This window comes from Astatotilapia calliptera, chromosome 7 (assembly GCF_964374335.1).
Source record: "Astatotilapia calliptera chromosome 7, fAstCal68.1, whole genome shotgun sequence".
Taxonomy (NCBI): Eukaryota; Metazoa; Chordata; class Actinopteri; order Cichliformes; family Cichlidae; genus Astatotilapia; species Astatotilapia calliptera.
This window is the reverse complement of record NC_137428.1, coordinates 45,681,154-45,695,272: the sequence shown is the minus strand read 5'-3', so window position 1 is coordinate 45,695,272 and position 14,119 is coordinate 45,681,154.

Below are 14,119 nucleotides of genomic sequence, written 5' to 3'. Positions count from 1 at the left end.
TCACAGCTTTGGTGCACAAAAGTTACTTTGAAGATGGCAACTAACAGCAGCTGGTGAACAACCTGCTCTCTGTCATTGCAGCAAACATTTCAAAGGCAGCGAGATTGCAAGTTCGTTGTCTGGCAGTCACCGTAATTTTGTTTGTACCACAGTCTCCATTCACATTTTTCCCTACTGTAACTGTAGCTTTACATGTGATATTTCCAATTTGGGGGGGGGGGGGGAAATGATTTTTTTTTAGACCTCATGAATGAACAGTGAAGAAAATCCTGAAGTACTGGACATAAAACTATAAAATGTGTTTGTCTTGTGTTTGTTGTGTTTGTTGAAATAAGAAATAAGGAATCCATGTTTGCATGGGAAAAAAACAACTAGAACTGTGTGGTAAACATCCAGTTAAATCTATCTTAAAAGAAATAAAAGAATAAAGAGATGAAAATATAAATATAGACTGGAGGAATATTATGTTAACTATTTTTAGAGTTCAGTCAAGCCCCAGTCAAGTCATTTACACAGTGAGTTATTAACAAGTGATAATTGACTGTGCCTTCAGAAATAGAATGGTAATAGCAAATTCAGCATACTTTTAATGGCTTCTATTTGGCAAAACACAAAAAAGCTTAGAACCATTGTAAAAAGAAAAAGGAAAGGGCCTCGGCAATCCTGGCTCAGTAAAGCAATTTAGGAGCACAAATCTGAAGGCAACAGATAATAAGCAGGGACTGTGTAATACACATGTTAGCAACAGACAAGGGGACTCTGTTGGCAATTTAGGCCATTCTGCATTCCAGTTAACAGACTGAGTCACAATAAAGCAACATAGCTTGGTTGCGTGCGTGTGACCTCACACTTATGATCAGTTGGCAAAGACGCAACAGGTTAGACAGGCAGAAGTATCAGGTGGCCTACGTGAGCAGGAAACTGAAGAAGGCGGGAGAGTGGAGACAGCCATGGCCAATATGATAGCACCTGTAGTGTTAGACGTTTACACATTAACATTATTGGCACAGCAGTATTTGTACAAGACAAGAAAAAGGGATGTGTTGCAATGTGTTTTTATTTTATTTTATCGTGTTTACCATGTTTGTATATTTTCCTTCAAAGGGCTCAGAGCCAACCTCTGATGTAACCTCACCCCACCTTCAGTCCATTTGTCATTCCTACCTATACCTACCTCACCAGTGTCTCAGGTCCATTTACATGTCCAGCACCAAGCTCACACTCTTCTCTGCCCCTCTTGACTCGCTCATATCCCAAAGTAAATATCGAAATTGTTGTGCTATTTTTAAACATGAAGTCACACTGCCGCTCATTGTCTTCTTAACCTAGCTTCAACAACTCTTTCCCATCATACATGCATCATATATATTCCATCATATCACCATGATATGGCTGATCAGCTTTATCCCTCTACAACTCTGCACATCAATAATTAAATTTCTGGACAGGTATAACAGAGTTTTGGATAAACCCATGAATTTATAATGAAGAAAAAGATGCTTCACATACACACTCAAACACACACTGCTAGCAGCTGTGAAAAGAAGCTCCAATTTGCTTTTTAATTAGCAGAGTGCCCACTGCCGAGTTGGAAGAAATTATCACCTGTGGACTTGCAGATCTGCAGAATATGAATGAGAATATATATATATATATATATATATATATATATATATATATATATATATATATATATATATATATATATATATATATATATATATATATATATATATATATATATATATATATACTGCTGTCCATACCTGAGGCCTTGGAAACTGCCAAGCAAAGACTCACAGCCTTGGCCAGCTGCTTGAGGAGGTACACCAGAGAGATAGAAGGCAGGAGAATAAACCAGCTGTTCTCCACAGAACCAGCAAAGGTGTACTCTCAGTGGCAAGGGAACAATAAGAGAACAGCACCACCAAGGCTGGAGACGGAGCAATACTGGAAGAGCATATGGGAGAAGGATGCAACCCATAACGGCAATGCTCAGTGGCTAGAGGATCTGAGGGCAGACCACAGCGACCTCCCTGAACAGGGTCCAGTAACCATCACAGTGGCAGATATCCAAGAAAGGGTCTCCAGTATGAAGAGTTGGACAGCACCAGGGCCCGACATGGTTCACGCCTACTGGCTGAAGAAGCTGACTGCACTCCACGAGCGTCTGGCAGCACAAATGAACCAGCTGCTAGTTAACGAGAGACACCCGGAATGGCTAACCGAAGGTCGGACGGTCCTGATCCCCAAGGACCCCAAGAAGGGACCGGTCCCCTCCAACTACCGACCAATAACCTGCCTCAGTACTACATGGAAGCTCCTGTCAGGCATCATATCGGCTAAGATGAACAGGCACATGGGTCAATACATGAGCGGGACACAGAAAGGAATTGGCAAGAATACCAGAGGCGCAAAACACCAGCTACTGGTAGACAGAACAATCAGCCGAGACTGCAAGACCAGACTGACAAACCTGTGCACTGCCTGGATTGATTATGACTCAATGCCCCACAGCTGGATACTGGAATGCCTAGAATTGTACAAGATCAATGGGACCCTAAGAGCCTTCATCAGGAACTCAATGGGGATGTGGCGTACAACACTAGAGGCCAACTCCAAGCCCATAGCACAAGTCACCATCAAGTGCGGGATCTACCAAGGAGATGCTCTGTCCCTACTGCTGTTCTGCATAGGCCTGAACCCCCTCAGTGAGATCATTAACAAGACTGGCTACTAGGGCTGCTCGATTATGGCAAAAATGATAATCACGATTATTTTCACTGAAATTGAGATCACGATTATTTGACGATATTTATTTAACCCTTTAAGACCTACTATAGAACCAAGTCCGCCAGAGCTTATATTATTTTTTTACATGTTGTAGTGCCATTTATGGGAGCATTTCAAGTTGCTATACAACTGTTATAGCCCATATTTTAATAATATGTATGCATTAAGTCCATAGTAACTACATTAATTGCAAAAAAGTGCAATAAACTACAAAAAAAAATTGAAAATCGTTTTTGTTTGTTTTTTTACATATATTTCTACTTGGAGAAATTTAAGAGGTTTATCCCTCAAAACTTTAAATACAAAAAAGTTGCAAAAAATAGTTTACAATAACAGGAAACTTATTTTGAGTGTCTTCATAGTTTTATTTTGGAGATACACCAATTTTTATATACTGCAGGAAAAACAAAAAAACAATCCTATGATGCAAATTTTCAAAGAAAACAGCAGGTGCATCAAAATAAACTATTTCCAGCAGTGCAATTCGAGTTCTAAGCATCCCAGAAACTATTCAGAAAAGTCAAACATGACCAGTATAGGCCTTTAAGGCCTACAAGTAAAAAAAACTACATTTCCGCGAAAATGACGTCACTTCCGGTTTCGGCCAGGAAATGGCGGACATGTTTCACTGTGGGAAGTGTTACGAACAGCTGATCAGATCAGCGAAGCGTGTTTCTGGAATATTATGTTTTTGTTCATGCAAGCGCTTTTTATGCAATTTTTGCAAAGCTATATGTGGAAGGAAACCGTGACCGAGGACAAGCTGATGGCATCAGATGTAAGTACAACTCCTCTGGTTTCATATGCAAAACAAATTATTGCGCTAGCTTACATGGTCCAGGTTCTACAGGGATTTAAAAATAGTTACACAAAACGGAGCGTGCTGCTCTGACGGCTTTAAAGGGTTAACAATGACTTTAAAAAATAATATAAAATAGTGTGCAACACCACTGAAGTTTTTTTTTTTTTACCTCTCTTTTCAACCAACGGCAGTCACTCTCCTCTCCAAATAACTTCTGCTTAGCTTTCCGAGCTTCCCTCGGGTCCTCTTAATCAGCGGTCTCCAACCTTTTTTGCACCACAGACCGGTTTATGCCCGACAATATTTTCACGGACCGGCCTTTAAGGTGTCGCGGATAAACGAGGGAGGGGCTAATAATCGGCTCAGTCATTTTTAATGATCGTTGAAAGCCCAGATCGTAATCGTGATTAAAATTCGATTAATTGAGCAGCCCTACTGGCTACGGATACCGACTACGGAACGGAGCAGTTGTCAGCCACCTCCTGTACATGGATGACATCAAGCTGTATGCCAAGAGTGAACGAGACATCGATTCACTGATCCACACTACCAGGCTATACAGCAATGACATTGGAATGTCGTTCGGACTGGAGAAGTGTAGTCGGATGGTATCAAAGAGAAGGAAGGTAGTCAGAACTGAGGGGATTGAACTACCAGAAGGCAACATTGCAGACATAGAGGACAGTTACAAGTACCTGGGGATCCCGCAGGCAAATGGGAACCATGAAGAGGCCGCTAGAAAGGCTGCAACCACCAAGTACCTGCAGAGGGTCAGGCAAGTCCTGAGGAGTCAGCTGAATGGTAAGAACAAGATCCGGGCCATCAACACGTACGCCCTGCCCGTGATCAGGTACCCTGCTGGGGTAATAGGCTGGCCAAAGGAGGAGATAGAAGCCACTGACATAAAGACAAGAAAGCTCCTTACCATGCATGGAGGGTTTCACCCCAAGTCCAGCACCCTGAGGCTGTACGCTAAGCGGAAGGAAGGGGGCCGGGGACTGTTGAGTGTCAGCACCACAGTCCAGGATGAGACAAGGAAAATCCAAGAATACATTGGGAAGATGGCCCCAACTGACCGAGTGCTCAGTGAATACCTCAGGCAGCAGAAACCCAAGAAAGAGGAGGGAGACGAGGAACCATCATGGAAGGACAGGCCCCTGCACGTATGTACCACCGGCAGATAGAGGAGGATAAACTGCCCGCAGGGGCGTGCTGGTTGTTGGTTATATATATATATATATATATATATTTATTTATTTATTGAGCAGCACACACACTCTAGTCCAAACTCTTCATAAACTTTCAAACACAAAAACACTCACTCTTATGACACACTCACAACATCATAACTCTTCACCAGAGAAGTGTTGATAGGCCTATGTGTGAGAGAGTGTGCATGAGCAAATCTGTGAGACAGGAAGTATTTAGGGGTTTGGGTTTTTTTTGGGAGCTGGTCCATCTGTTGCTTCCAACAAGGTTTTGGTCACAACCTGTTCCCTGAGCTGGATTAATAATCTCATCAGAAAGAGGGGAAGGGTGAGCATACAGAAAATGAGAGCGCTGGGAAGTGTGATGTTGTAAGCAAAGAGACTGTGAGGATTGGCGGGGCATTGGAAATGATAGCATGACTAGCATACAAGAGACTGTGTGTTTGCATGTGAGCGTGTTTGTGCCCTTTTATGTCTATGCGTATTGAGTACGAGCCTCCGGTCTACGCGTGTGTGTGCGTGTGTGTGCGTGCGTGTGCGTGCGTGTGCGTGTGTGTGGTTTTGCCGTTTTGGAGCTTGCAACATGATCTGTGAGGGCAACAGGAAATTGCTGGAGTGGATGAGAGGGAAGCAATGTGACATGAGACAGGTGGGTGGGAGGCTGTTGGGGGAGTGGGGGGTGGAATGATGGAAGGGAGATATGAAGAGTGGTGGAGGCTGCTGTCAACACGCTGTCGCTTGAGGGTAAGGGGGACAGGAACCGTTAGCAGAGGATTAACAGGCGCGCCAAGTTTAGCCCAACAACCTCTTGCCTTTATTTTCACAGCCAAAAAGCCAGTGGGAACTGGGACAGTGGCGTTCTATACTCAGCACACAGCCGGATGTTATGTCCATGTTGAATCATAAATTGAATGTGGCATTTTATACACTTTAAGATGTTTCACTTAAACACGTGTTTAGCAAAAACAACCAAAACATGGGGTTTGAGGCTGAGCTACACACAGACTTTGAGTAAGCTGGAGGTGCTATCAGTGCTAGTACAATTGGGTAATTGTGAAGTTCCAGATTTAAAACTTTAAAAAGTTAATTTTAAGTAATTTTTGGTCCATGCTTTGTTTAAGCATAAAAATTCCCCTTACTGGCAAATTAAAGGACATCAAAAGGACAATGGCATTGTCAGCAAGTTACCTGAAGTTGTGACAGATTTCTGTTGCAAATGCTGAATATTCTTATTCTCCAGCCAAAACAACAGTTAAGGTGTGATTATTTCAATGAAGGTATCTGGATCTAACTTCAATTTTATTCTACACTGCAGTGTAAAAAATATGTGTGCAGGTGGAAAGAAACATTTCTGCCACAGCCCCTCCTGGTGACAAGAGAGGTCAGTGTTGAATTGACATTGATAACAAATTGTTATCAGCTATACAGCACGTGATGCTGGAGCTTAATCATTTTCTTTGCATGCCTCTTATGTTTGTCTCTCTTTTTTTAAGTGTAAACACATGCCTTTGCTATGCTTTATGGATTATTGTATGTTGCTTCAACTTAAAAAGGCAAATCTATGTGAACCTATCAGAGGTTTAGCAGCTCAGAGTTGTCTTATGACAGATTTTGCTTTTCATGTATTTTCTTATCTGGGGGAGTTCAAGTCTCTCTGATGTGGCTGCTGTTGGAGCTACTTTGTACCAAAACTGGCCTGAGGATGGCGAGGCTGCACCTAGTGACCACATTAAATTATTTATATGAGAGTGGAGGCTGGATTTTTAAACAGTCGTGTGATGAGCCTAAAATTTAGACTTCCTGAACTAGTACCTTCATCAACACATCCACACCAATGCAACTAATTCTAGTATGGACTTCTGCCTACTTCCACTGCCCTGTACATTTAACTCCTGGCCTATCAGTAATCCAACTAAATGTCTGCATGTTGACCAGCCTGACAGCCCTCACCACTACCCCGCCATATGTGTTTTTAAAAATCCCTGTATGGTCTCCCCTGTCACAGTGGTGATGAATGTGCTGATGGGGGTCAGCCAAACCTATCTACATGCCAGTCTAAAATTAACCCTAGTAGTTTCCTGTACCCTTTAATCCTTAGCTTTAAAGCCACCAATGGCCAAGCCGCAGGAAGAGCAGCCATCAGGGCCCCTCTGTAGCTCTGCATGCCACAGATACCATTGAGCCTATCTGTCAATCATAGTCCTGCCAGCAGCCAATTCTAAGAATAAAAGCTTCCCAGGATAGGTTGTGTTTGATGGATGTTATCCAGTTTGATGGATGTTATCCAGACAATTGAAGGAACTTACACCTTCACCCACAGTTTCACAGGTTTCTCTTCCCAGTCTGCCACAGTTTTCTTGAAAAAACATACTCCTTTGAGGGCATCACTCCTAAAGCCTTTTTGTGTGCTCCTATGTCTCTAATGATATGTAGACTGATAATTGAGTCACACCCTAAATAGTTAATTGTCTGGATAATTGAATCATGGGTTGGATACTTATGGGAACCTTGAGGTAAGGTTATCAGAGGAAATAAATTAAAATGAGCTTTTGCAAGATTGTTACAATACTCACTAGAAAGAGTGTAAATAAGGTAAAAAAAAAAAAGCTAAATATCAGTCTGGTGCTGCTCAGAAATCCTAACCCTTTTTAGTTTTATGATTTAATCGTGACTTGATAAAATATAAAAAGAATCTAGTCTTTTTCCCATTATTACTATCCAATTATTCGAGTTACACTGCTATGAATTTATATAGAAAAGATATAATCATCAAATAGGAACTATTTGATATCATAAAATAAAGAAATGGACTAATGCATAATAATGTCAGACCCTGTGGCCACTGTAAGTGTCAGGGCTCTGTGTGCGGGCAGGCAGAGATGAGGATCCAAATGCAGGACTCGGAAAATGGAATGTAACTCAAAAAAACCTCAGCTTTACTGCTGGCAGGAAAACAGACATGAAGTGAGGACGGAACACTGAGACCAAGAACACACAGGCATAAACTGATGGTACGACGCAACACTGAGCATGGGAAAACACAGGGCTTATATACACAGGGTAGTAACGGGGAAATCGGCAACAGGAGGGAGACACGGCTGGGAGAGATCAGGGCTAACGAGACAGGGGGAACAAAGCTGCACATACTAACATCAGACAGGAACAAGAACCTTCAAAGTAAAACAGGAAACAAAACACACTTTACTAAGACACAGACTAGACAGAGACAGATTTGACACTGACCAAAGGCTACTAAATGATAATCATAATCACAACAGTATCAGATCATAAATCATAATATAGAAAAACACCAAGATAACTGAAACACCAAGTACCAGAGAAACATAAAGGAAAATCCATGATGCAAAAGTACCAAAACATAATGAACTCAAAATACTGGGTCCAACGGACCCAGAACCGTGACAGTACCCCCCCCTCCAAGGGCTGACTCCCGACAGCCCCAAACAAAAAAAGCACAACAAAGCACCAGGCCAGGGTGGGCGGAGGGGGTCCAGGATGGAGGGACAGAGCCCAAACAAAAAAAAACAAGGAGCACCAGAGTCCAAAAAATGCAGGAAAGCATATCAAAAACAAAACGAAACCAGAGCTCACCAAGAGTCTACAAAAAGTCCAGGGGGCCGACCGTGCACACGGCAACGGTGGCGACGTGCGAACAGTTCTGGAGGCCGACCGTGCACACGGCGACGGCGGCGAGGAAGCAGTTCTGGGGCCCGACCGTGCGGACGGTAACGGCGGCGGGAATGCAAGCCTGGAGGCCGGCCACGCAGAAGGCAGTGGCGGCAACAGAAGTCCGGAGGGCGGCCACGGTGGTGATGATGCCCAACAAGCGGCCTGGCAGATGACCGACAATGTGGAGGTGGTAGGAGGGGACCCGAAGGCTGCGTGGCCCCTGCAGCCCCAGGCGAAGCGGAGGTTGGATCAGATGAGGCAGAGGCTGAAGCCGAAGCTGGGCCAGGCGACGCTGAAGCGAATGTGGAGGCTGAACCAGGTGAGGCTGATGCAGAGGCGGGGCCAAACGAAGCTGGTGATGCGGGAGCTGGACCAGACGAGGATGAGGACGCGGGAGCTGGACCAGACGACGCTGAAGCGGATGCGGAGCCTGGACCAGATGACGCTGAAGCGGATGCGGAGGCTGGACCCGGCGAAGCGAATGAAGCTGAAGCCGAAGCTGGACCAGGCGAAGCTGAAGGCAAAGCTGAAGGCGAAGCCGGACCAGGCGAAGATGAAGGCGGAGCCGGACCAGGCGAAGATGAAGGCGGAGCCGGAGCCGGACCAGGCGTGGGTGATGCTGAAGCCGGAGCCGAGCCAGGCGACGGCGTGGACGAAGACACGGAGGCTGCTGCAGCTGGCGTGGACGAAGACACGGAGGCTGCAGCTGGCGTGGATGAAGAGACGGAGGCTGCAGCTGGCGTGGATGAAGAGACGGAGGCTGCAGCTAGCGGCGGCGTGGAAGCTGGAGACGGAGGCGCTGCAGCAGGCGGCGGCATGGATGAAACTGCCGCTGCAAGCGTGGATGAGGTTGCTGGTTGAGCAGCTGGTGGCTGGACGGGCTCCTCGGGCCCCCCAGCTGACGAGGAAGGAGGCTGGACGGGCTCCTCGGGCCCTCCAGCGAGAACAGTCTCAGGACCAGTGGGCACAGGGGCCCCTGGAACACACAGGACAAAACCAGCAGGCGCACGGGCCTCTGGCAGGGACAGAACAGGACCAGCAGGCGCACGGGCCTCTGGCAGGGACAGAACAGGACCAGCAGGCTTCAGCCGCCCAGAGCATTGACTCTGCTCAGGCAGTGACAGCCGGGTGCAGTCCTCAGCTGGGTTCCTAGCCTCCAGGGGTCCAGAGTAGGCTGAGGGCTGAAACTCAGCCTCTGGGGAGGCCCTGGAGCGCGTCACAGTCTCTGAACTGGCCAGCTTTTTAGGAATGATTACATTATCATGAGGTTTGTTGCTCTGCTTAGAACAAACTGATGAAACACAGTTCCTTTTAGATTGATTTGACTGAGCTTGTTGTACCGGGGTAGCAAGTGACACAGGGTGCAGGGCTAGTGGCTGCTGAACAGGAGGCTGAACTGAGGGTGACTGAAACAATGGTTGGGATGACGACGGTGGTGGAATTGGAGACTGAGCTTGAGGCCGGGCGGCTAACTGAGCTTGAGGCCGGGCGGCTAACTGAGCTTGAGGCCGGGCGGCTAACTGAGCTTGAGGCCGGGCGGCTAACTGAGCTTGAGGCCGGGCGGCTAACTGAGCTTGAGGCCGGGCGGCTAACTGAGCTTGAGGCGAAAGTGGTGGTGGTGGAGTTGGTGACTGGGCTACAGGCGGCTTCTGAGCAGGAAACACAGGACACTGAGCTACAGGTGGCTGCCGAGCAGGTGACACTGGAGACTGAGCTACAGGTGGCTGCCGAGCAGGGGACACTGGAGCTGAAAGCGGACGGGCAGCTGACTGAATAAACATAGCTCCAGAATAAACAGATCCAGACGGAACAGTCTTAACTCCTGGATCTGAAAAAACATTAGGCGCACAGTCTTCTGAACCAATGGGAAAATAGTCATTCTTAAAACAAAAACTTTTATTTTCCCGAACCGGAGAAACACGAGCTGTAGTGTTCATGTAGCTGGCGTTCGCAGCTTTGGGGGAAACAGTCTGTCTATCCCTTGACAAAAAAGGCGAATGAAGGGAGACTCTATCACTCACCCTAGGCGGTTGTTTGAGCTGAATCCCAGGCTCCTGCTGGAGCTGTGAGTGCTGGCTGCGTGTTCGCTGCCTCCCTGTTGAAGAGGGAGCGGCGCTGGCGGAATGTGACGAGGGAGGACTCTGCTGTGGCTGCTCCTGCTGTGATGTGGAAATGCTGGGTGAGTCAGATGGCACGATAATAATCCCTAACATCTTGTAAAAGGCTTGTGCAGGCGTGAGCTGATTGCTTGCAGGCTCGTAGTAATCCTCCCGGGACCGGCTGGAGCATTTTCTGCGAGACCTGGGCGTCTGCGGGGAGGAAGCAGACGAGTGGGCCGAAGGGTAGGCTGCCAGCGAGGAACGGCAGCACGGAGGCCCTCCAAGCGCTAGCCGAGTCCCGTCAAAACGGGAGCTGCGCTTCCAAGGTGAGTCCGCTGGATCCATTACTGGTCGCGTCGTTCTGTCAGGGCTCTGTGAGCGGGCAGGCAGAGATGAGGATCCAAATGCAGGACTCGGAAAATGGAATGTAACTCAAAAAAACCTCAGCTTTACTGCTGGCAGGAAAACAGACATGAAGTGAGGACGGAACACTGAGACCAAGAACACACAGGCATAAACTGATGGTACGACGCGACACTGAGCATGGGAAAACACAGGGCTTATATACACAGGGTAGTAACGGGGAAATCGGCAACAGGAGGGAGACACAGCTGGGAAAGATCAGGGCTAACGAGACAGGGGGAACAAAGCTGCACATACTAACATCAGACAGGAACAAGAACCTTCAAAGTAAAACAGGAAACAAAACACACTTTACTAAGACACAGACTAGACAGAGACAGATTTGACACTGACCAAAGGCTACTAAATGATAATCATAATCACAACAGTATCAGATCATAAATCATAATATAGAAAAACACCAAGATAACTGAAACACCAAGTACCAGAGAAACATAAAGGAAAATCCATGATGCAAAAGTACCAAAACATAATGAACTCAAAATACTGGGTCCAACGGACCCAGAACCGTGACAGTAAGTTTTAATACTTCAAATACACGTTTGCTGATAATACCACTATAGTTGAATTCAGGAAGTTTACTTGTATATTTATAACCTCTTTTTTTTTTTGTTGCTTCTTGGATTATGCAAACTCTCCTAGATTGCAAAGAGGCCAATGCCCCACAAAGAAGAAGTGCCTTGATAACAGAGAGCTCCAAAGCAGGACAAGATTTTTAGACAAGGGTTCATTAAAAGAGGTTGGATCAAGATATACTAATACTGGTCAGGTCGCAAAGCTGAAAGGAAGGCAGGTGTTGTATTTAAATCATACAATCATATTGTAAATCATATTGCTCAGCATGGTATCCGTAATGAGAACTCAAATGGCGAACTTCTGCTTTCATTATGCTCCCGACACAATCTCTCGATTGCAAATACATTCCTTCAAGTGAGAGACACTTACAAAACCACCGGGACGCACCCAAAGTCAAAGCACTGGCAAAAATTAGACTTCACCTGCAGACAACATGATTCTTTGACTTTCATATCACTAGAGAAAGAGAGGTCTGAATCCTCAACAGACTATCTTCTCCTCAGATCCAAGGTAAATCTCCAGGTGAATACAAAAAACATGCCCCAAGGCAAGAAAGCATCCTCCTCAAATAATGTCAAGCTCTTCTACTCCAGCCTGAGGTATATAGGCCACAACAGGGAAGTGCAGCCCACACCCCGAAACCTGACAAATCACCCATGAAAGATGAGGTGACAGAAGCAATTCCATCATAAATTTTTAAAGCAGGTGGTCAGCCACTGGTACAGATGTTTACTGAATTCCTTTGTATGTGCTGAGAAGACAGCTGTTTACCTGAAGATCGAAAGATATTAATATCTACATTCTCACATCTACATTCTCACTAAGGGTTTTCAAGAGAAAGGATGTGTTCTTGCTCCAACACTCTTCAGATTCCTTTTTAGTGTGATTCTTCAAAGACAGATCGAGGCATCCAGATCATATACAGGACACATGGAGGATATTTAATACTGAGTGACTAAAAGCAAAGACAAAAGTGATGAAATCACTTATTTGTGATGTTCTTTATTGTGATGATTGTGCTGTTGTCACCCATGCGGTGGATGACCTTCAAAGACTGACAGATCCCCTGTCTGTGACCACTAAGCACTTTTGGACTTACAATAAGCACCAAAAGACTGAAGTGATGTTTCAATCTACAAAGGGATCAACAGCAAACATGCCTGAAACAAAGATCAATTGCAAGGTATCTTGATGTCGAGGTATCCAAAACTAGGTTTGAGTATGGAGACAAAATGCGCAGTATTCAGAACAGTAGTCCTAACTGCATTGCTGTATGGTTTCAAGTCATGGGATCTCTGCTCTAGGCATGTTCAAAGTCAAAGTAAACTTTATTGTCATCTCTGCTATATACAGTACAGTATATAGAGAGACGAAATGACAAGGCTCCAGATCCATTCAGTGCAAAAGACTAACAATAAATATAAGAATAGTAAGCATGGTAGAGTAATGTTGGTGTCATTCGGTATAACTATGTCTATCGTCTTTCAGTGGAAGAAACGTTTCTCCCACTGAAAACGCTACGTCCAGATGAACAGAATCAACTTTTGGAGAACTATGTCTATCACTACGGCCGTCTTCCTCTGCTTGTCCACTCCTGGCGAGGCGAGCTACCGTCTGTCCCAGTCCCTGCCTCTCGGCGGCGGCGCCCCCTTGATGCTCTTAGCGGAGTGTCCTGCGGGTTCCGAAGTGTTTACTTTGAAAAAATTAGAGTTTTCAAAGCAGGCCCGGTCGCCTGAATACCGCAACTACGAATAATGGAATAGTACTCCGGTTCTATTTTGTGGGTTTTCTGTCTGAACTGGGGCCGTGATTAAGAGGGACGCCCGGGGGCATTCGTATTCTGCCGCTAGAGGTGAAATTCTTGGACCGGCGCAAGACAGACGAAAGAGAAAGCATTTGTCAAGAATGTTTTCATTAATGTTGGGTTGATTAACCATCACCAGTTTGTCCGTCTGTATCTGGAAGTCCCATATAATCTTAGCTTGGTTATTCTCAACCATCCTGGGGTGTCTATCATTTTGACCTCGGGACTTCCAAGCCATACTCCGCACAGATGTTTCTGGCCTTCCACTTGCTTATGGCGTTCCATGTATGCCCTGCCTGCTAGTATCTTGCACCCTGCTGTTATGTGCTGGATTATCTAAGGCGCATCTTTAAACAGCCTGCACCTGGGGTCTTGCCAGCCTCTCTGGATCTTGTGCTCAAAAGTTGTTCCTGTGCTGCCATGATTAGGGCCTCTGTGCTGTCTTTCATTCCAGCTTTGTCCAGCCACTGGTAGGATTTCTGGATGTCATCCACTTCGTTTATCTGCTGGTGGTACATACAATGCAGGGGCCTGTCCTTCCATTATGGTTCCTCCTCTATTTCTTGGGCTTCTGCTGCCTGAAGTATTCAGTAAACATGCGGTCGGTTGTGAACATCTTCCTGATTTACTCATGGATGTTCGTTGTTTCATCCTGGACTGTGGTACCAACCCTCCATGCATGGTTAAGAGCTTTCTTGTTTTTATGTCAGTGGCTTCTATCTCC